The sequence below is a fragment of the Hemicordylus capensis genome, chromosome 2, assembly GCF_027244095.1.
Source record: "Hemicordylus capensis ecotype Gifberg chromosome 2, rHemCap1.1.pri, whole genome shotgun sequence".
In the NCBI taxonomy this organism is placed as follows: Eukaryota; Metazoa; Chordata; class Lepidosauria; order Squamata; family Cordylidae; genus Hemicordylus; species Hemicordylus capensis.
The window spans coordinates 57,538,554-57,559,472 of NC_069658.1; positions in this window are offsets into that span (position 1 = coordinate 57,538,554).

The following is a 20,919-nucleotide window of genomic DNA, read 5'->3' on the forward strand; positions in this document are numbered from 1 at the left end:
AGAATTAGGGTGGGATCATTTGGGGTTTCCATTTTTATAATGAAATATTCTTTTTGAAATTAGCAAGTCATTGTGCTTCATCCTCCCTTGCCATTTAAGTAATTGAACAATCTTAAATGTTTCTAATAGGAGAAGTGGGTTATAAGGTATGCCATTTAATGTAAGAGTGATTTGTTCAGTTTCTTAAATATCCCTGAAGGATTTTATGAGGGTACATTGTCATAGCATATGTACAGGCACAGTTGACCATAGACCGTTCTGTATGCGTATTCAAAGATGCCATTTTGTAGTCAGAGCTTTGGGCTGTATCACACAACATGGAAAGGATTTATTTAGTTCCATTTTAATTCCATATTTCCTCCAATGAGCTCCAGTTATACATGTCTCTCCTCCCACATTTTTTCCTTGCAGTAACTGCTGTGAGAGTGATTGGCCCACAGTCACCCAGTAAGACTGCAAGAGTAATTAGGCTGTAATAGTGATTGGCTCAAAGTCACCCAGTAAGCTTTATGGCTGAGTCAGGATTTGAATTCAAGTTTCCCTAGTCTTAGTATAACATTCTAATCATTATACCAGGAGTTCTCAGACTTGAGTTCCCAGATGTTGTTGGACTACAATTTCCATCATCTTCAGCTACAATGGTCAAAGGCAATTGTAGGAGGCATTGATGGGAGTTGTGGTCCAACAACTTCTGGGGACCCAAGTTTTAAAACCCCTACACTATACCACATTGGTTCCTGAGTTTGCAGTGCATCCATTAACAAGTCCCTTAGAAGCCTAGCAGAGGGGAGGAAGAGTCTATTTGCTTCTCATCCAGTGCTGCCCGGTGTGAGATACCGAGTGGGTGCTGGTGGCTCCTGCTGCTGCCCACCTGCTTCTGCTTCCCCTGTGAGACTGCGCCCTGCGCCCCCTGGGTAATATCTGTGGAGAGAGTGTGTGTAGGATTGGGGCCAGGGGTGAGTGACTCGGCCATTCCTGGGGTCACCTGCCCAGTCCTGGGTCTTTATAGGATTGCTGCCTTTGGCAGCGGGCCTGCCACTGGCAGGGCCACCACCAAAGGGGTGACACCAAAGGGGGTTGCCCCTTTGGGGGAGCCACTTTGGAGGATAATGAGGGCAAGCGTGCCAAGTGTTTGGCTCAGGAACCCTTGTGGTGTGTAAAGGTGGGCAGGTATTTTAATTTGGCTTTTGTTTTAAATCCCTGGGTGAGCTGAGTTCTAATGTGTCTGGGTTTGTCTGGAAATGGGGAGACAGGGGGTGTATCCACTGATTATTGGGTAACTATTCCAGTGGTGGTGGGGAACAAAAGAAGTAATTTTGACAGGTCAGCAGTCCGTTGCAGGGGAAGGAAGATCAGAAACTTTATTGCTGTTTCCCCTTCTAGCTGTCCTGCCAGCTCTTTGACTTTGGGAAGCAATGCCAACCACTCACACAGTCTTGTCTTGCTCCTTTGTAATGCCAGGTGGGTACAGAATAACCTGAAATCATCTGTGATCTGACTCTGGATGAAGGGGCCGATCTGATATGTATTACAGAGACTTGATTGAGAGAGGCTGGTGGCCCAGTCTGGTCCCAGCTTCTCCTCCAGAGTACTCTGTTAGGGGAAGGGGGGTGACATGGGCGGGGAGGTAGAGTGGCTATGGTCTATAAGGATAACATCTCCCTTGCCAGGATCCCTGTCGAAGTGTCTGACCATAGTGAATGTGTGTACTTAAGTTTGAGGACCAGGGATAGACTGGGACTTTTGTTGGTGTACTGATCACCCTGATGCCCAACAGAGTTCCTAACTGAACTGACGGACTTGGTCTCGGGCTTGGTGTTGGAATCCCCCAGGCTTGTGGTGCTAGGAGGCTTCAATATTCACTTTGGGACCAATTTGTCCTGGGTGGCTCAGGAGTACATAGCAGCCATGACAACTATGGGCATATCCCAAGTGGTCTCGGGACTGAGGCAGGTTGCTGATCACATGCTTGATCTGGTCTTTCACTCTGAACAGGTTGGTGTTCCGTGGGTAGGGACTCTGGTGATTTCCCCATTGTCATGGATGGACCACCATCCGGTTAAGGTTGGACTCACAGCCACGTTCCACCTCCGCGGGGGTGGGGGTCCCATTAGGATGGTCCACCCAAGAAGGTTATTGGATCCAATAGTATTCCAAGAAGCCTTGGAGGGATTTATTGTTGGCTCCGCTGGTGATCCTGTTGATACTCTGGTGGAGAATTTGAATAATCAACTCATCAGGGCACTGGACATGATTGCTCCTAAACGTCCTCTCTGACCTGCTTCGAAACTGGCCCCTTGGTGTACAGAAGAACTATGGGGGCTGAAGTGGTGAGGCAGATGACTAGAGTGCAAGTGGAGAAAGACTCGAATCGAATCCGACAGATTATTACATAGAGTGCATTTGAAGATCTATGCTTAGGCGATACATGCGGCAAAGAAGCGATTCGTTTCCTCCTGTATTGCATCCACAAACTCACATCTGGTGGAGTTGTTCAGGGTTGTGAAGGGGCTAATGTTCACCCCTTCCCCTTTGAATCAGTACTTGGAACCAACAATTATTCGCTGTGACGTTTTAAATGATTTTTTTGTGGACAAAATCTCTCTTATTCGGGCCAACTTAGATTCAAACTCCACAATTGTTACAGAGTCTGACGCCGAGGTGTCCAGCAGCTCCTCTTATGTGATGATCCTGGATCAATTTCAGTTTGTGACTCCAGAGGATGTGGTCAAGTAGCTTGGAATGGTTTGGCATACCACATGTCCTCTTGATCCTTGCCTAACATGGCTTATACTATCTGGCAGGGAGGCTGTGATAGAGGGCCTGGTAGAGATTATAAATGCTTCTCTGAGGGAGGACAGGATGCCCCCTTATCTGAATAAGGCAATTATTAGACCACTTCTGAAGAAGCCTGCCTTGGATCCCTCAGAGTTAAGCAACTACAGGCCTGTTTCCAACCTTCCATGGCTGGGCAAGGTGACTGAGAAGGTGGTGGCTTCCCAACTCCAGGCGGTCTTGGAGGAAACTGATCATCTAGACCTATTTCAAGCTGGCTTTTGGGAGGGCTATGGGTGGGGAGACTACCTTGGTCAGCCTGATGGATGATCTCCAATTGGGAATTGACAGAGTGAGTGTGACTCTGTTGGTCCTCTTGGATCTCTCAGTGGCTTTCGCTACTATTGACGATAGTATGCTTCTGGAACATCTGAGGGGATTGGGGGTGGGAGGCACTGCTTTGCAGTAGTCCCGCTCTTACCTCATGGGCAGATTCCAATTGGTGTCCCTTGGAGGCTGTTGTTCTTCAAAATCTGAACTTTCCTATGGTGTCCCTCAGGGCTCCATATTGTCTCCAATGTTGTTTCACATCTATATGAAAACGCTGGGAGAGATCATCAGGAGATTTGGTGCAGGGTGTTATCAGTATGCTGATGACACCCAAATCTGCTTCTCCATGTCAACCTCATCGGGACAAGGCATAACCTCCCTAAATGTCTGCCTGGAGGCAGTAATGGGCTGGATGAGGGATAGCAAACTGAGGCTGAATCCAGATAAGACAGAGGTACTCATTGTGAGGGGTCAAAACTTCAGAGATGATATTGACCTGCCAGTTCTGGATGGGCTCACACTCCCCCAGAAGGAACATGTATTTAGTCTGGGGGTGCTTCTGGATCCGAACTTCTCCCTGGTGTCCCAGGCTGAGGTGGTGGCCAGAGGTATTTTTTATCAGTTTCGGCTGATATGCCAGCTGCGTCTGTTTCTTGAGATAAATGACCTCAGAACAGTGGTACATATGCTGTAACCTCTAGGCTGGAGACCAACCTGGCTGCCACATTCTGGATGAACTGCAGTTTCTAGACTACGTACAAAGGCAGCCCCACATAGAGTGCATTGCAGTAGTCAAATCTGGAGGTGACCAGCAGATATGCTACTGTCCTGAGGTCATTTATCTCAAGAAATGGACACAGCTGGCGTATCAGCCAAAACTGATAAAAGGCACCTCTATCATCTCCCGAGTTCCATTCCTTCACAATAAGTGCCTCCGTTTTATCTGGATTCATCCTCAGCTTGTTACCTCTCAGCCAGCCCATCACTGCCTCCAGGCAGGCATTTAGGAAGGTAATGCCTTCTCCTGATGATGCTGACATGGAGAAATAGATTTGGGTGTCATCAGCATACTGATAACACCCTGCACCAAATCTCCCAATGATCTCTCCCAGAAGTTTCATGTAGATATTAAACAACATCGGAGACAATACAGAGCCCAGAGGGACAACATTCCGAAGTTCAGTTTTTGAAGAACTACAGCCTCCAAGGGACACCATCTGGAATCTGCCCGAGAGATAAGAGTGGAACCACTGCAAAGCAGTTGAGAATCATTGCTCTCAAGAGCACATGGATTGTGCCTCCTTTTAACCTTTTTCATAGAGTACTCTTAATACCCTTCACATATGACATTACACAGTACAAGATACATATTTGATGCTGTGTGTACATGTTGCAGGAAGCTGTACCCAGTCCTGGCCCCTGGAGCATTTTTCTGTAGGATGTATGTGTGGACAAAGTGTATATTTCAGGTGTACATTATGGTTACTGGCCATGAGCAGGTTTATGTGGGTGTTTCTGATCAGCACACACTACTGTGCTCATTTAAGACTTTTATCTCCTATGTTAGACAATTTGCCTGGCCGGTCTGATGAATTTTATTTAAATTATCTTTTAATTAATGAGGACACTGATATTATTTCTGTTATGGCCAAGTTTTGTTATATTATTTGTAAAATATGTACTGCTTTATTGTAAATGTTTGCTGGTCAATGACCGAATAAAGTTATAACTGTGGCTGTCTAAGGAAGCACCAGAGGTCTTGCAGAAGAGCACAAGTCCACAGATACTTAAAGTATTTGATATACTTTAAACCAATACGTTTCCAAGCAAATCAATATGTTTCTTAGCAAAACACTAAGTGCTGGTTACTACCTATAAAGCCCTTAATGGCTTGGGTCCAGGGTATTTAAGAGCATTTGTCACCTCCTTTGTCATGAACCTTCCTGACTATTAAGATATTCTGTGGAGGTCTGGTTACAGTTGCCACCAGCTTATTTGGTGGCTAGTCAGGACCAGGCCTTCTCTGTGGCTGCCTCAGGCCTCTGGGATGCACTCCCTGTCAAAATAAGAGCCTCTTCATCTCTGGCTATTATTAAAAAGACCCTTCAGACAAACTTGTTTTCTCAGGCTTTTGATTGGTTGGTTGGTTGATTGATTTTAAATGGTTTGTTTTATATAATATAATTTTATCCTGTTTTCTATTTGTTGTATTTTAACCTAATGATGTAGCATGCAAATGACTTGATTAGCAAGCCGAGGTTGCTGGTTTGAATCCCCAATGGTATGTTGCCAGAATATAGAAAATACCTATATTGGGCAGCAGCGATATAGGAAGATGCTGAAAGGCATCATCTCATACTGTGTGGGAGCAGGCAATGGTTAAAACCCTCCTGTATTCTACCAAACACAACCACAGGGATCTGTCAGCGCCAGGAGTCGACACTGACTCCATGGCTATGCTACTGCTTGCAAGTCACATGTGTGCATTCCTATTTGATGGGCAGCACAGTGTGCAATATGTTATCCATTATATTATTATTATTTATTTACACAGTCAGACAGGTGTTATTGACTGGTTTGTTTTATCCAGACATCGAGTCCTTCCCAAGGACCTGGGATGCCAGAATTTTATTGTCAATGTTGTTGCTGTTGTTATAGATATCGTCGCAGGATATAGGCTGTTCCCAGTAAAGTTGCTTTTTGTAATTGGCTGATGGTGATTTCTGTGGCCCCTATGGTGTTGAGGTGCTCTTCAAGGTCTTTTGGGACTGCACCCAGGGCACCAATTACCATTGGGATTATTTTGGTCTTTTTCTGCCACAGCCTTTCAATTTCAATTTGTAGATCTTTGTATTTGGTGATTTTTTCTATTTCTTTTTCTTCTATTCTGCTATCCCCTGGTATTGCTATGTCGATTATTTTGACTTGTTTTTCTTTCTTCTTGACTACAGTTATATCTGGTGTATTGTGTGGCAGATGATTGTCTGTTTGTAGTCAGAAGTCCCACAATATTTTTACATCTTCATTTTCTTCAACTTTTTCAATTTTATGGTCCCACCAATCTTTGGCTACAGGTAGCTTGTATTTTTTGCAGATGTTCCAGTGTATCATCCCTGCTACCTTGTCATGCCTTTGTTTGTAGTCAGTCTGTGTGATCTTTTTACAACAGCTGATGAGGTGGTCCACAGTTTCCTCTGCTTCTTTACAAAGGCGGCACTTGCTGTTTGTTGTTGACTTTTCTGTTTTTGCTCTTATTGCATTTGTTCTTAGTGCCTATTCTTGTGCAGCCAGTATTAAACTCGCTGTTTCCTTCTTCAAGTTGCCATTCTTAAGCCATTGCCAGGTCTTAGTGATTTCTGATTTTCCACTTATATTGTGCAAATATTGACCATGCAGTGGCTTATTTTTCCATTTTTTCTGCTCGGTTCTTGACTTGTTCTTTCTTGTAGGCCTGCTTTGTTTCATTGGTGTTGAATAGTTTCTTGTTCTTGACCATTTGAAGTGTATCTTCTTCACTGTCCTTGATATATTCTTCAAGGCCTCTTTTCTCCTCCTCTACTGTTTGATGGATTTGCAGCATTCCCAGCTGAGCTGCGAGGGAGGTATAGCCTATCTACATCACTGCGGGGGTGCGGAGCATGATTGATGGTCATAGGGACATAGGAAGCTGCCATATACTGAGTCAGACCATTGGTCTATCTAGCTCAGTATTGTCTTCGCAGACTGGCAGCAGCTTCTCTGAGGTTGCAGGCAGGAATCTCTCTCGGCCCTATCTTGGAGAAGCCAGGGAAGGAACTTGAAACCTTCAGCTCTTCCCTGAGCATTATTTTCCTGGTCTTATGATCTAGTGTCTCTAGGTCTGCCTGGGTCAAGTCTATTATTCCTGCAGTGTATCTGATAGCAGGTATAACCCAGGTGTTTATGGCTTGTATGGTGTTCCCACCATTGAGTTTGGACTTGAGGATTTTTCTAACTCTCCTGATGTATTCACTTCCTATTTTTCTTTTAACTTCAGTGTGCGCAATGTTATCAGCCTGGAGAATGCTTGGTTATTTGTAATGTTCTTTCTCTTCCAGGTTCTTGATCTTGCTTCCATTGGGCAGTTCTATTCCTTCTGTTTTTCTTATTTTTCCTCTGTTCATTATTAATGTATCACATTTGTCTAGTCCAAACTTCATTGCTATATCACTACTGAATATATGGACAGTGTTTAGCAATGATTCAATTTCTGGCTGGGACTTTCCATACAACTTCAGATCATCCATGTACAACAGATGATTGTTGATTTGGTTGATGTTTTAGATGTTTGGTATCCGAGGCCTGTTTTGTTTAGTATTTGTGAAAGTGGGGTCATGGCAATTACAAACAACAGAGGGGATAGTGTGTCCCCTTGGAAAATGCCTCTTCTAATGCTAACCTGTCCAAGTGTCTCACCACTAATTGTTAACTGTGTACTCCACATGCTCATTGTTTTTCTAAAATAAATATCTGAATGTTTTTGCTGACACCAGTTGTTTCTAAACATTTTAGTATCCATGTGTGAGGCAATGAGTCAAAGGCTTTCTTGTAGTCAATCCATGCAACACTTAGATTTGTTTTTCTTCTCTTGCAATTTTCTAAAATCATTTTGTCAATCAGCAGCTGGTCTTTTGTGCCTCTGGTGTTTGGGCAATTTCCTTTCTGTTTGGAAAGGAAACTGGAAGCTGTTTGTTAGTTAATAAGTGTTGCATCACTTCATCTGCTATTATTCCAGTTAATAATTTGTACACAGTTGTCAGGCAGGTTATCGGTCTATAATTACTTGGAACTGTACCTTTTTGGTGATTGACCAGGAGAGGGATCTTGGGATCGTGGTGGACAGCTCGTTCAAAGTGTTGACTCAATGTGCGGCAGCTGTAAAAAAGGCAAATTCAATGCTAGGGATCATTAGAAAGTGGATTGAAAATAAAACGGCTAATATTATAATGCCCTTATACAAAACTATGGTGCGCGACCACACTTGGAGTACTGTGTACAATTCTGGTCACCACATCTTAAAAAGGACATCATTGAACTGGAAAAGGTGCAAAAGAGGGCAACCAAGATGATCAGGGGCCTAGAGCACCTTTCCTATGAGGCAAGACTACAACACCGGGGCTTTTCAGCTTAGAAAAAAGACGACTGCGGGGAGACCTGATAGAGGTCTATAAATCATGCATGGTTTGGAGAATTTGGAGAGAGAGAAATTCTTTTCCCTCTCACACAACACTAGAACCAGGGGTCTCTCCATGAAATTGATTGCCAGGAGATCTAGGACCAACAAACGGAAGTGCTTTTCAACACAACACGTGATCCACTTGTGGAACTCTCTGCCACAGGATGTGGTGATAGCCAACAACCTGGATGGCTTTAAGAGGGGTTTGGATAACTTCATGGAGGAGAGGTCCATCAATGGCTACTAGTTGGAGGGCTGTGGGCCACCTCCAGTCTCAAAAGGCAGGATGGCTCTGAGAACCAGTTGCAGGGGAGTAATTGCAGGAGAGAGGGCATGCCCACAACTCCTGCCTGTGGCTTCCAGCAGCATCTGGTGGGCCACTGAGAGAAACAGGATGCTAGACAAGATGGGCCTTGGGCCTGATCCAGCAGGGCTGTTCTTATGTTCTTATGCTGGGTCTTTCATTATGAGATGAGTTTTCCCAGTTGTTAGCCATTGTTCAATATCACCTCCTTGCAAAATGTGATTGAACTGTTTTGTTAGTTGTTTATGAAGCCTTGTTAGTTGTTTAAGCTAAAAGCCATGCTGTTCATTGTCACCTGGTGCAGTCCAATTTTTAATTTTCTTTGCTCTTTCACTTATTAATTCTGGTTTTATTATTAGATCTTGCATTTGTTGGTTACATTTTTTGACCTCTCTCATCTAGCCTGCTTTTTTATTATAATCTATTGGATTGTCCCATAATTTCCCCCAGAATTGCACTGTTTCTTCTTTATTTGGTGTTTCTAGGTTTCTTGCAGTTTCTCCTTCTATGCTTTGGTAGAAACGTCTTTGATTCAACTGGAATTGGAGATTCTGCCTGTGTTATTTAATTCTGGCTTCGTATCTGCTAATTTCTTTGACACTGCTATTTGCTGCTTTATTATTTCCAGGACTTCTCTAATTTTCCTTGAATCTAGGTGGTATTTTTGGATCAGATACTGTTTGGTGTTTTCATTCTTCAGCTTCTTGCCTTTCATATCTTTCAATTTACTAGCATCTGATCTAAGCCTGGAGATTTTATCTAATCTTCCATTTAGGTGATGTACTACTTTCTTTTTTGACAGGTCCACTGATCTTATATCCAAGCTCTTGTGTTGTTATTGTTGCTGCACTGTACATTAGTTGGTTTGTTTCTTGCAAATTATTGGTTGTTATTTCTGCAAGTGCAGCATTGACATATTTTAATGCCTGAGCAAGTTGTTTTTTGGCCACTGTTTTTAGAGCTGGAAGTCGAACCCTGGTGGTTGTTTGGTTCATGTGCTCAGTTATTTTTTGCTTTAGTTCTTGTTGCTTTTCTGTTAAACGGCATTTGGGTTTTTGAGGTGAAGGCAAAGGGGAGGTTGCCTGGTTTTGATGTTGGAACAGTTCAGTAACAGTGGCATCCTCAATTTCCAACACCTCCTCCACCTGCGCCTGAGCAACTTCTTCAGTTGGTGGTAATTCTTCTTCCATATCTTGAGCCTGTGTTGCTCTTTGCAGTTCTTCCAGCTCAACTTCTGTGAATACTTTATTTCTTATTATGAATCTTCTCTGCTCTGCTAGCCTTTGTTCTGTTATTTCTGTATCTGGATGCTTCTCTTTCCAAATTTGGTACATTCTTTTAAAATAACCTCTTCTAGTTGGACTAGACTTGTAATAGCAGATCATTATTTCCTTGTGGCATTTTTCGTATTTTTTTTCTGTTAAGCGACGTATCTTCCAGTAACTTTGCAGTCTCCAGCCCTGGTTGCTCAACTGAAGATCCTGAGTCCTGTTGCCCACTTGCCACCAGATGTCCAGGCATTCCAGCACCTGGCGTGGTCCTTGTTGACCCGGGCGACAAGCGATCTGGTATAGATTTATTAAAGTTACATATCACCATATTGTTGATGGCACTCTTTGTCTGGCTCCTCTGGTGAGACCTGTCCAATATGGTTGGACCTCTGGCATAGCTCTCACCTTCCTCAGGGCACGCAAGCCCCACAACCATGATTAATAATTAATTTAATTAATTATTAATAAATTATTATTATTATTTCTTGTTTACACAGTCAGACAGGTGTTATTGACTGGTTTGTTTTATCCAGACATCGAGTCCTTCCCAAGGACCTGGGATGGCTAAATTTTATTGTTATAGATATCGTCGCAGAATATAGGCTGTTCCCAGTAAAGCTGCTTTTTGTAATTGGCTGATGGTGATTCCTGTGGCCCCTATGGTGTTGAGATGGTCTTCAAGGTCTTTTGGAACTGCACCCAGGGCGCCAATTACCACTGAGATTATTTTGGTCTTTTTCTGCCACAGCCTTTCAATTTCAATTTGTAGATCTTTTTATTTTGTGATTTTTTCTACTTTTTTTCTTCTATTCTGCTATCCCCTGGTATTGCTATGTCAATTATTTTGACTTGTTTTTCTTTCTTCTCGACTACAGTGATATCTGGTGTATTGTGTAGCAGATGTTTGTCTGTTTGTAGTCAGAAGTCCCATAATATTTTTGCATCTTCATTTCCTTCAACTTTTTCAATTTTATGGTCCCACCAATTCTTGGCTACAGGTAGCTTGTATTTTTTGCAGATGTTCCAGTGTATCATCCCTGCTACCTTGTCATGCTTTTGTTTGTAGTCAGTCTGTGCGATCTTCTTACAACAGCTGATCAGGTGGTCCACTGTTTCATCTGCTTCTTTACAAAGGCGGCACTTGCTGTTTGTGGTGGATTTTTCGACTTTGGCTCTTATTGCATTTGTTCTTAGTGCCTATTCTTGTGCAGCCAGTATTAAACCCTCTGTTTCTTTCTTCAAGTTGCCATTCTTAAGCCATTGCCAGGTCTTGGTGATGTCTGATTTTCCACTTATATTGTGCAAATATTGACCATGCAGGGTCTTATTTCTCCATTTTTCTGCTCGGTTCTTGACTTGTTCTTTCTTGTAGGCCTGCTTTGTTTCATTGGTGTTGAATAGTTTCTTGTTCTAATAATAATAATAATAATAATAATAATAATAATAATAATAATAATAATATATTATTATTATTATTATTATTATTATTAATTTTCACACACACACATATATATATACCACTTTTCAAAGGAAAAGTTCTCAAAGGAGTTTATATGGAAAAAGAGTAAGAAGAAGAAGAAGGTTTCCTGTCTGCAAAGGCCTCACAATCTAAAAAGAAATACAAAGAGACACCAGCAGCAGCCATGGGAAGGAAGCTTTGCTGAGTTTGAATAGAGACAATTCCTCTTCCCCTGCTAAATATAGAGAATTATCACTTTGAAAGCTGCCTCTTTTGTCAGTTTGCAAGGGAAAACTCCTTTGTACAGCTCCTGAGGGACCCCCCAGCTCCACCCCTCCCTTTCTTAATTATTTCCCTCACTCTGAGGGGCCACCATGGAGAGGGACAAACACAGGCCCCCTCTCCCCTAGTGACACCTCTGCTTTTGTATTAACCCAAAATAAAGTGTGGGGCAGCTTTAAATTTTATTTATGTTTAACCTTTGTTTGATTAATATCAGACTTTATTTCAGAATGTTTATGCAACAGCCTGTGATGCATTGTCCAAACATTGTCGAAGTGCCTTCCTCCCATTGAAACAAACAGCTGTGTGCTACCTACAAAACCTAACCCATGCTGTGTTGTTCTTCACCTATGACCTACAAGGATTATCTTCCCAGAGGACATGGTCTCTCTTTGTTATTTTCTCGACAACACACTCTATTGCCACGGTAGTAGCTGCACATTTTACAGCCGACTGCAATCATTCACACCATAGGTGTGCATGAGGAAAGGCTAGGTCTAAAGTAGACACCATGACAGAATACCAGAAGGCAATTAAAAAAGCGATTCCCTGCTAGGACTTCCCACTTTTCTGCAAGGCGTGCAGAAACTAACTTAACTAAGTTTGAAACAAAGTTTGAAAACTACTTTTTCACAAGAGAGCTAATGTTCCCATTAGTTGCCACATTGTCAGGACCAGCCTAGACCCAGAAGTGGAAGAGACCGCCTTTCCTCAATGGAAGATCTTACTTCTGTCCCCAGCTTGTACTGAGATAAAGGGGAGTCAGCATAACCTGATGGACATCATGAAGGTGCCATCCAAGAAGGCTCCTCCCAGGGAATCTTGAGAGTCAGGGCACATGCACCCCAATTCCACTCTCCACCGTCACCCAAGGATCCCAAAAGCAGAACTGGCAATGAGTTGGAACTGACTCCCAGGTTAGAAGGTGCAGTGTAAATCTGGCAGCTTGAGGCCTCCCATCCTGCTCAGGAGGGGGAAGCAAGAACTAATGCTTTCTCTGGATCAGGGCCTTGATGATGTTCCAGGAAGGAGGGGATAGCAGCATGTTGTGTTCTGTTCAGTAATCTTTTCAAGTTTCTTTCTTTCTTTCTTTCTTTCTTTCTTTCTTTCTTTCTTTCTTTCTTTCTTTGGACATGTGTCCCAGTGAGGATCCTGTAGAGAGCGTGAGGGAGAAGTCAAGGGGGGGGGGGGTGAAGGAAAGGAAAAGGAGTTGGAAAAATGGAGTTGTTGCTTTAGTTAAATCTACTTAAGAGTTCCTTGTGTGTATGACTGTGCCTAGTAAATATATCTGCAGTCACCTATATTGGGCAGTAGCAATACAGAAAGGTGCTGAAGGCATCATCGCAGACTGCACGGGAGGAGGCACTGGTAAGCCACTCCTGTATTCTACCCAGAAAATCACATGGATAGACAAATCTATGTGATCGCTAGAAGTCGACACCAACTCAACCGCACAATGAGGGAAGCAGCAATAAAACATTTGGTGACAAGACATTGAACCAAATAAGCATGGGAGCCTACAAAACTTGTGGATGTTCCTGTATCTTCCTTTCATTGCATTTCTAGGCCTACATTCCTTAACTGCTTTCTACTATCATTGCTGCTGATTGTCTCTCCAGCTTCCTGACTTATACTACCACTGAAGGTATCAATCTTGAACTCTGTTTGTTCACTGGATGCTCACTACAGCATGGCTCAGATCCCACCACCACCTTTTTTTTCTTGTCCACAACAGGAGAAAATGCTCTTCCCTGGAAACAATGGAGGTCCTATTTCTGCAATTACCTCCTCAGCATACAGAGCCCTGATTTTACTGCAGCAAAGCAGAAGGCTATATTGCTCCACTGCCTGGGCCCTGAAAGGGTTTGAAGGCCTGGGCCTCATCCTGAATGATGAGGCCCAGGCAGTGGAATATAATCATTTGCCCTTTTCTGCCAACTGAAAAATAATCATTTGCCCTTTCCTGCCAATTTGGAAGGGCATGCCAATTCTTATTAAGCTGCTCTTCAAGCCTTAGATGATCATTTCAACTCTACTTTGAATTTGATTGTTGAACGTTACAAGTTTTCTACTAGACCCCAACTGCCTAGTCAATCCATTGATCAGTATATCACGGCATTGTGTGCCTTAAATGTAACCTGTGAGTTTGCCAGCTTTACTGATGAAATGATCAGGATCAGATTGTTATGAAAACAAACTGCTCCAAACTGCAAGAAAAACTACTATTGGAGCAGAAACTTACCTTGGATAATTAGAGATAGCTAGGAGGGTGGCAAACACTCTTCATTGTGCCAAATCGCTCTCTTTGTTACCCACCTACTGAAACCCAGGCTGTTCAGTATAAATCCATCCAAACCCAATCTTCTCATATGGCAGTGCCCCAGAAACTGGCAGCACAAGAAAGGAGGAGCTGCCAATGCTACCAATGTGGAGATTCTGCCCACAAAGCCAATTTTGCTCACTGCCCCCTGTCAGCTTAAGTGGCACAGTGGGGAAATGTTTGACTAACAAGCAGAAGGCTGCCAGTTCAAATCCCCGCAGGTACTATATCAGGCAGCAGAGATAAAGGAAGATGCTGAAAGGTATAAGCTCATACTGCGCAGGAGGAGGAAATGGTAAACCCCTCTGTATTCTAGCAAAGAAAACCACAGGGCTCTGCAGGCACCAGGAGTCAAAATCGACTTAACGGCACACTTTACTTTGACCCCTTCTTGGACTCCAGAATGACTCAGTAGGCACAGAAAAGGTCACCCTCAGGAACAGCCAGGGGAGGATGTTAGTTTGTCACCTGAGTCCTGCTCCTGGCTTGCTACATTCAGCTGGCTCCCTCTCCTAGGGAACTCCCAGCTCCCATACTCAGCAGCCCCTAACATTGGCTACCTTGTCTTTAAATGCCACAATACAAAGCTGACAGAGCTTAAAGCCTACTTCCAGCCCCGTCCCTTCCTGACCTTGATTCCTGATTCCTGCCTTACCCAACCTAGCTATCTCCCTGGAGCTGTTCCCTGCAGCTCTCCCTGCCTTGCCCTCTCAAACCCCCTGGGACCTGACCAGCCTGGATCTTTCTCACCCTTGACATCCCCTGAAGGGAACAGAAACCCCACAGGAGGGATGTCACGCCCTCCTCTGGACTCCACAGGGTCATGCAGGCAACCAGGTAACATGACATCCCAGCTGTGTGCTCCCAATTTTTGGTTGTGTGGAAGCTAGATAGGAGAAAAATCTGGGTAGCTTTTCCTCTTACCTTGCTTCCACACAATCACTTCTACCCTCGTTTTCCTCTTACTTTGCTTCCACACAACCAAAAATTGGGAGCACACACAGCTTCCAAACCCGGGTAGAACGCAGTTTTTGATTGCGTGAATGATCTCTCTGTGTCATAAAAAGGAGTCTCAGTATTGGGCTGGAAACATCAGAAAGATCTACAGATTGTGTTGGACGAAAATAGCGCACAACCCGTATTACAGATGATGAAGCAGCCATATGCTGATATGATTGCTGATTTCTTGCATGTTTTTTCTGATACTGTTGGCACTGCCATACATTTTGAAACATAACATTCAGATGAAGGCAAATGCAATACCTGTACAACACAGTGAGAAATGTACCCATAGCATTGCGCCAACCACTTAGAGAGGACAAAACCAGTGTCTCCCAGTTTGAAGGTAGGGGGAGAGCTATCTTTAAGCACTGGGGATGGTGCTCTTACCCCTCCTGCCACATTTCCCCCACTTGCACTGCCTTTTAAAATGATCCAGCAAGGTGGCAGTGTACCTCCTAGCTGCCCCAGTGCCTCCTTGGACCGGAAATGACTGGTACCTGTGTGCATGTGTGCACATGTGCACATCATATGCATGCTCAATGTGCGCACACGCACCAGCCTCTTCCAGCCACTTTCGGTCTGAGGCGGCACCGGGGTGGCAAGGAGGGGTATGTGTGTGTATTTGTCCTAGAACTGCAGTTTCTGGAGTCTGTCTCTGAGGTTATCTGGTGCACACAACCAAAATAGCTACAGGGATGGAGGGCAAGGGGGAAGGCAGGGAGGGGTCTGCCTTACCCCCAGATGTGCATCAACATCCACTTCAGCATGCTGTTCCGCACCCATACAATCTGTGCTGTTCCATGCAGCATAGATCACTGGAGGCCAGGATTCGTCACCCCAGCCTCCAGGAATCCTACAATGCAGCACGTAATAAGCACAGTGCATTGGGGGATTTCCTTGAGAGTTGAGCATTCTAGGTGTCCAGCTGTGTATGCTCAGGCTGCATATAGCCCGAGCATACACACAACCCCGGTGCCACAACCCCGGTGCCAGGGTTAAGGGGTCTTAAAAGTCAGGTTAGGCTGGGCAGGAGCATTGGGATCAGGAGAGATCCCAGCGTTCCACACAAGCAGCCTAACTCTAGCTGAACTGCCCTATTCTGAGTTAGGCTGCTCATGAGAACAGCCTTTCTATGTTGTTCAACACATGCTTTCATTGCACAAATAATGCAATCGATTTTTTTCAGTCTTTGAGTTGAATATTTTTATGTATTTCCAGCACAGATTTCTGATTGAAAGATTACGTACCCTCACAGCTAATTAATCATAATTCGATTTGTTTCGCATTTTAATAAGGGCAGGTATTATTAGGTGGTATCATTGATTCCATCTTTTTATTGAAAATATGTCATATCAGTTTTTTGTTTTGTTTGAAAATTGTTTTTAGGCTGTTTCTCTCTGATACAAACTAATCATAACTAGATGCCTATAGCTATCTATATTGTTTTAAGTCTATATGTGATCTTTATTATTTTAAATCTATATGTGAAAATCAGCCCAGTGAGCCCCCTGCTTTTTGGGCTTCATTGTCCTTAGGTTTCCCAGGTCATAGTAGCAACAGAAGTAACAAATAGCAGATTTCTCCCTACACCTATAAATTGTATAGCTCCTTGGTCTCCTGGCCTTAATCACCATCACCATCACCATCACCATCATCAATCATCATCATCATCTTTGTTAGCCACCCCATAACAAATTGTTCTCTTGGCGGTTCACAACAGTGGATTAAAACGCACAATAAAAACACATCACATTAAACCATAGACCAAACAAATTGTTCTAGTACGAACTAATCAGCCTACTTTCCTAGGACTAAATTTGGACTAAATTTGGTGCAAACTGAGGTTCACGAGTTAGATCTCTTGCACCTCAAATGTTCATATGTCCGCCATCTTGGATTGGGGTGGATGTCATCATTACAAACTGCACCATTGAGGTATCCCTGTGTGTCACTCACTACAGCTGTTCCAAATTTGGTCCAAATTGGCTGGACAGTCCTCAAGTTAGTGCACATGTCCCTCAAAGGTTTATGCCTCCTCCATCTTGGATTGGGGTGGGTGAAATCATCACAAACTACACCATTGGGGCATCCCAATGTGTCCATTCAGCTGTAGCAAATTTGGTTCAAATTGGTTAGACTGTCCACAAGTTAGTGCACTTACAAAAGTTTATGAGTACGCCATCTTGAATCAGCATGGATGACATCATCACAAACTATGCCATTATGGTGTCCTTGTTTGTCACTCACTGCAACTATACCCAATTTGGTTCAAATAGGTTAGGCAGTCCACAAATTAGCCCGCTTGTGCTTCAGATGTTCATGTGACCACCATCTTAAATAGGAGTGAATGACATCACACACCACGCCATTAGAGCATCCCTTTGTGTCCCTACAGATGCAGCAATTTTGGAAGAGTGACACCTCAAGCCAAATTTCCTGATGACCTTTCCCAGTGGTTTCATGAAGATGTTAAATGGCATAGAGGAAAGAACGGAACATTGCAGAAACCCATAGCATAACTGCCAAGGGGTTGAGCAGTAGTCCCCCAGCACCACCTTTTGGGAATGGAGAACCACCTCCAAACAGTGCCACCCAAACCCAACTTGGCCAGCCTACTCAAAAGGATACCATGGTCAATGGTACCGAGAACCTCTGAGCGATCCAAGAGAATTAACAGGGTTGCACTCCCCTGTCTCTCTCTCGTCAAAGGTCAGACACCCCCACCCCCACCGCCACACACACAAGTTATCTGCAGTGTCACACTGGGCATCCAACAGCAGGCTTCTCTTTTGTTCATGTCTCTCTCACCCATTATTTCCTCAAACCCCTATTTTTCAGTAGTCTGCCTACTTTTTCCACTTCCTTTAGCTTACTTGCTCTTGATTAATCTCCTTTATACCCCTTCCTCTCTTCTCATAGCATACAGTTTCTCCTGTTCTTAAACACTGAGACGTTTCTTCAAAGCCCCTTCTCTAATTATTCCCTTCTAGCTGGAATTATTTGTTCTTTTTTCCTTATTATTGAACTATTTCTTCCTTCGGGTTACTCTGTCTCATTATACAGGTAGCCATCGTTATCTGTGGATTCTGTATCTGTGGTTTTGCTTATACACAAGGGGTCTTAGAGAGCCATTTTCATTATTCGTGGGTAGAAAAATAGGTAAAATTCTCCTATCTGTGGTTTTGAGTGGCCAAAAATGACTCAGAAATTACTTCCAATGACATTTCTGGCCACCATTTTCCAGCAGAGAGTCATTTTGTGGTTCTATTAAAAAAAAATTTGGTGAATATTTGACTGTTTGAGGATTTGGGGTTCATTGCTGGAGAGCTGCAGACCTGGAGAATAAGCTGCTGACTTTTTCTTCTCTTTTCTGCCCCCCTTACTATTTTAGCCCGTTGTTGTTGTTGTTGCTGCTGCTGCTGTTAGGAACCTAACCCCCCAATTCCCATTGACTCAAGGTTTCATTATTTGCCATTTCCAAATTTGCACTTATAGATGAGAACAAACCCACACAAATAACGAGGGCCGCCTGTATTGCTTGCTCTGCACACATCCTTGAACTTCCTTATCTCTGGGTTTCCTTTCTCTTAGCTTTGCCATGTCTCAGTTCTCCTACAAGTCCTAAATCTAACCCTGCTGAAATTTTAATACCAACCAAAATAACATTCTCTTCTCTCACAGAAGCTGGACCACAAACTGCTTTGATTCCTGAACAATAGAATACTATGTGCTGGCACACCAGCTCAGTCAATCCGTGCCAAGCTTCATTAACACAACACAACAGAGGCAGTCAACATTAATACCTACTAGCTGACCCGCACAGAGAATCTGTGTGCTCTTTGGGACCAGCTGTTACCTCCTCCCTCCTGCCCCACTCTCTTGCCCCCTCCCCCTCTCTCCTGCCCCACTCTCTCTTGCCCCCTTCCCCCTCCCCCCTTCCCCACTCTCTCTTGCCCTCCCTCCCCCTCCTGCCCAACTCTCTCTTGTCCTCCCTCCCCCCACCCCACTCTCTCACCCTCCTTCCCCTCCTGCCCCACTCTCTCTTGCCCTCCCTCCCCCTCCCTTATGCCCCACTCTTTCTTGCCCTCCTGCCCACTCTCTTGCCCTCCCTCCCCTCCCTCCTGCACCACTCTCTCTTGCCCTCCCTCCCCTTCCGTTCCTCCTTCTCTCCCCCCCCCACTTGCACTGAGCATTTTACCTAACCGGGTGGCAGGCGGCCATTTTCAGCCAGACCTCACTGCCGTCACAGGCCCTCCTTACCAGGCGGCTGGAAAGGGCCCCACCCCCACTCCTCATCCTGGGAGGAGAACAGGGAAGTCTTGCCGCCTGCTTCCCTCCTGCCTTGGCCTCCAACAAGCACCGGGGCTGCGCCCCACCGCCCGTTTCCCACTCACCCCCTTTACTACTACCACCTCTCACCTCCGGCGGCCAGGCCGGGCTTCTCCGCTACTGCCTCTTCCCACTTACCCAGGACGGCCTGCCCACAGCAATGACCAGTCCTCCTGGATGTGCCTCCGCTGCCCAGCCAATCAGCTGCGCGCCAGGACACACATTCTCAAGACGCACCCAGGAGGATTAAATATATATAAATGGGGTGTTCAAGGTGTTTAAACAGTTTCAGAAATCCTTACAACTGAAAGGCATTAAGTGACCATGCATGTTGTACATGGTTACAACATCAGCAGGACCACATCAGCAAGCCTCCACCTCAGGCTAACTTAGGGAGAGAGCCTCCCTGTCAGGGGTGTAGCTATAATTGAGCAGATGGATTCAAAGAACCCAGCCACCCCACCCCACCCCAGCTCCCGAGGGGCCTCCAGCTACACCCCTCCCTATTTTCTTCATTATCTCCCTCGCTCAGAGGGGCCTCCGGGGAGAGGGATGAACACAGGCCCCCTCTCCCCTAGCTATGCCCCTGCTCCATGTGATTGAGAAGGTTGCCAAGTATTCCCAGTCATGGGGAAGATCTCTCCTGGAGTTCAGCATTTGTCCCTGCAGGCAAACACTGCATCCATGGATAACAGAGGTAGGAGAACAGGCTCAGGGAATGGATTTGGAGATCTTGCGACAACCCCCAGACATGACTGCTGTCATGCAGCAGTCTTGCCAAAGTTGAGCAGATCTTGGTCTGGTACATGTTGTACCTACATTGGGGATGGGGCTGAGCATCTGTTCTGCTTGCAGAAAGTCCCAGGTTCAGTCACTGGTATCTCCTTGAAGGACGGCTGCCTGCAACCTTGGAGAGCTGTTGCCAACCAGTTCAGGCAATACTGACATGTGCCAAACTCAATAGAAGGCAGCTTCTTATGTACCTAATGCCTGGATGGATGACTGCCTGGAAACCCCATGCACATAGCCTTGAGTTCTATGAAGGGGGTGAAGATATAATAAATATATCATACATGACAGGAAAGGTTCACTGTGGGCAATGTAATAGCAGTGTGGCTGTATGACATTTTTTAAAAATGAGAGTAGTATAAGACTGACCTGGCATCAGGCAAACCTTAAGATTTAAGAATACACCTAAAAACGTGACATGATAAAAATCATAAGAGTTGTAAATCTTTAAGAGGGTTTCATGAATGTAAAGGTTTTCATGACTTGGAAAGAGGCATATAACTGAATATATGAGAGAGATACCTTGGAGATTCAGGTTGAACTCAAATGTAAGTTGCACCCTGAAGGAGCAAATACTTCCCTCTACATTTGCACACATCAGTTTTAATTTCTTTAGCTGACTTCCAGATTGGTAGAATTAACTCCTTTCCAATTAGACTTGCCCTTAAAATAAAATGTCCTTGATCTTTGCTAATATTTGTAATGGAATCCAAATCCCTAAGGATAAAGATTTGAAGATTCAGAGGCATGTCTATTCCCATTTTTGTATTTACCCTTTATTACTATTCCATGAAATTAATTCATATATTTCAGCTTCAATTCATCCTGGAAGAGCAAACCACACCTACCTGTCACAGCCCCCAC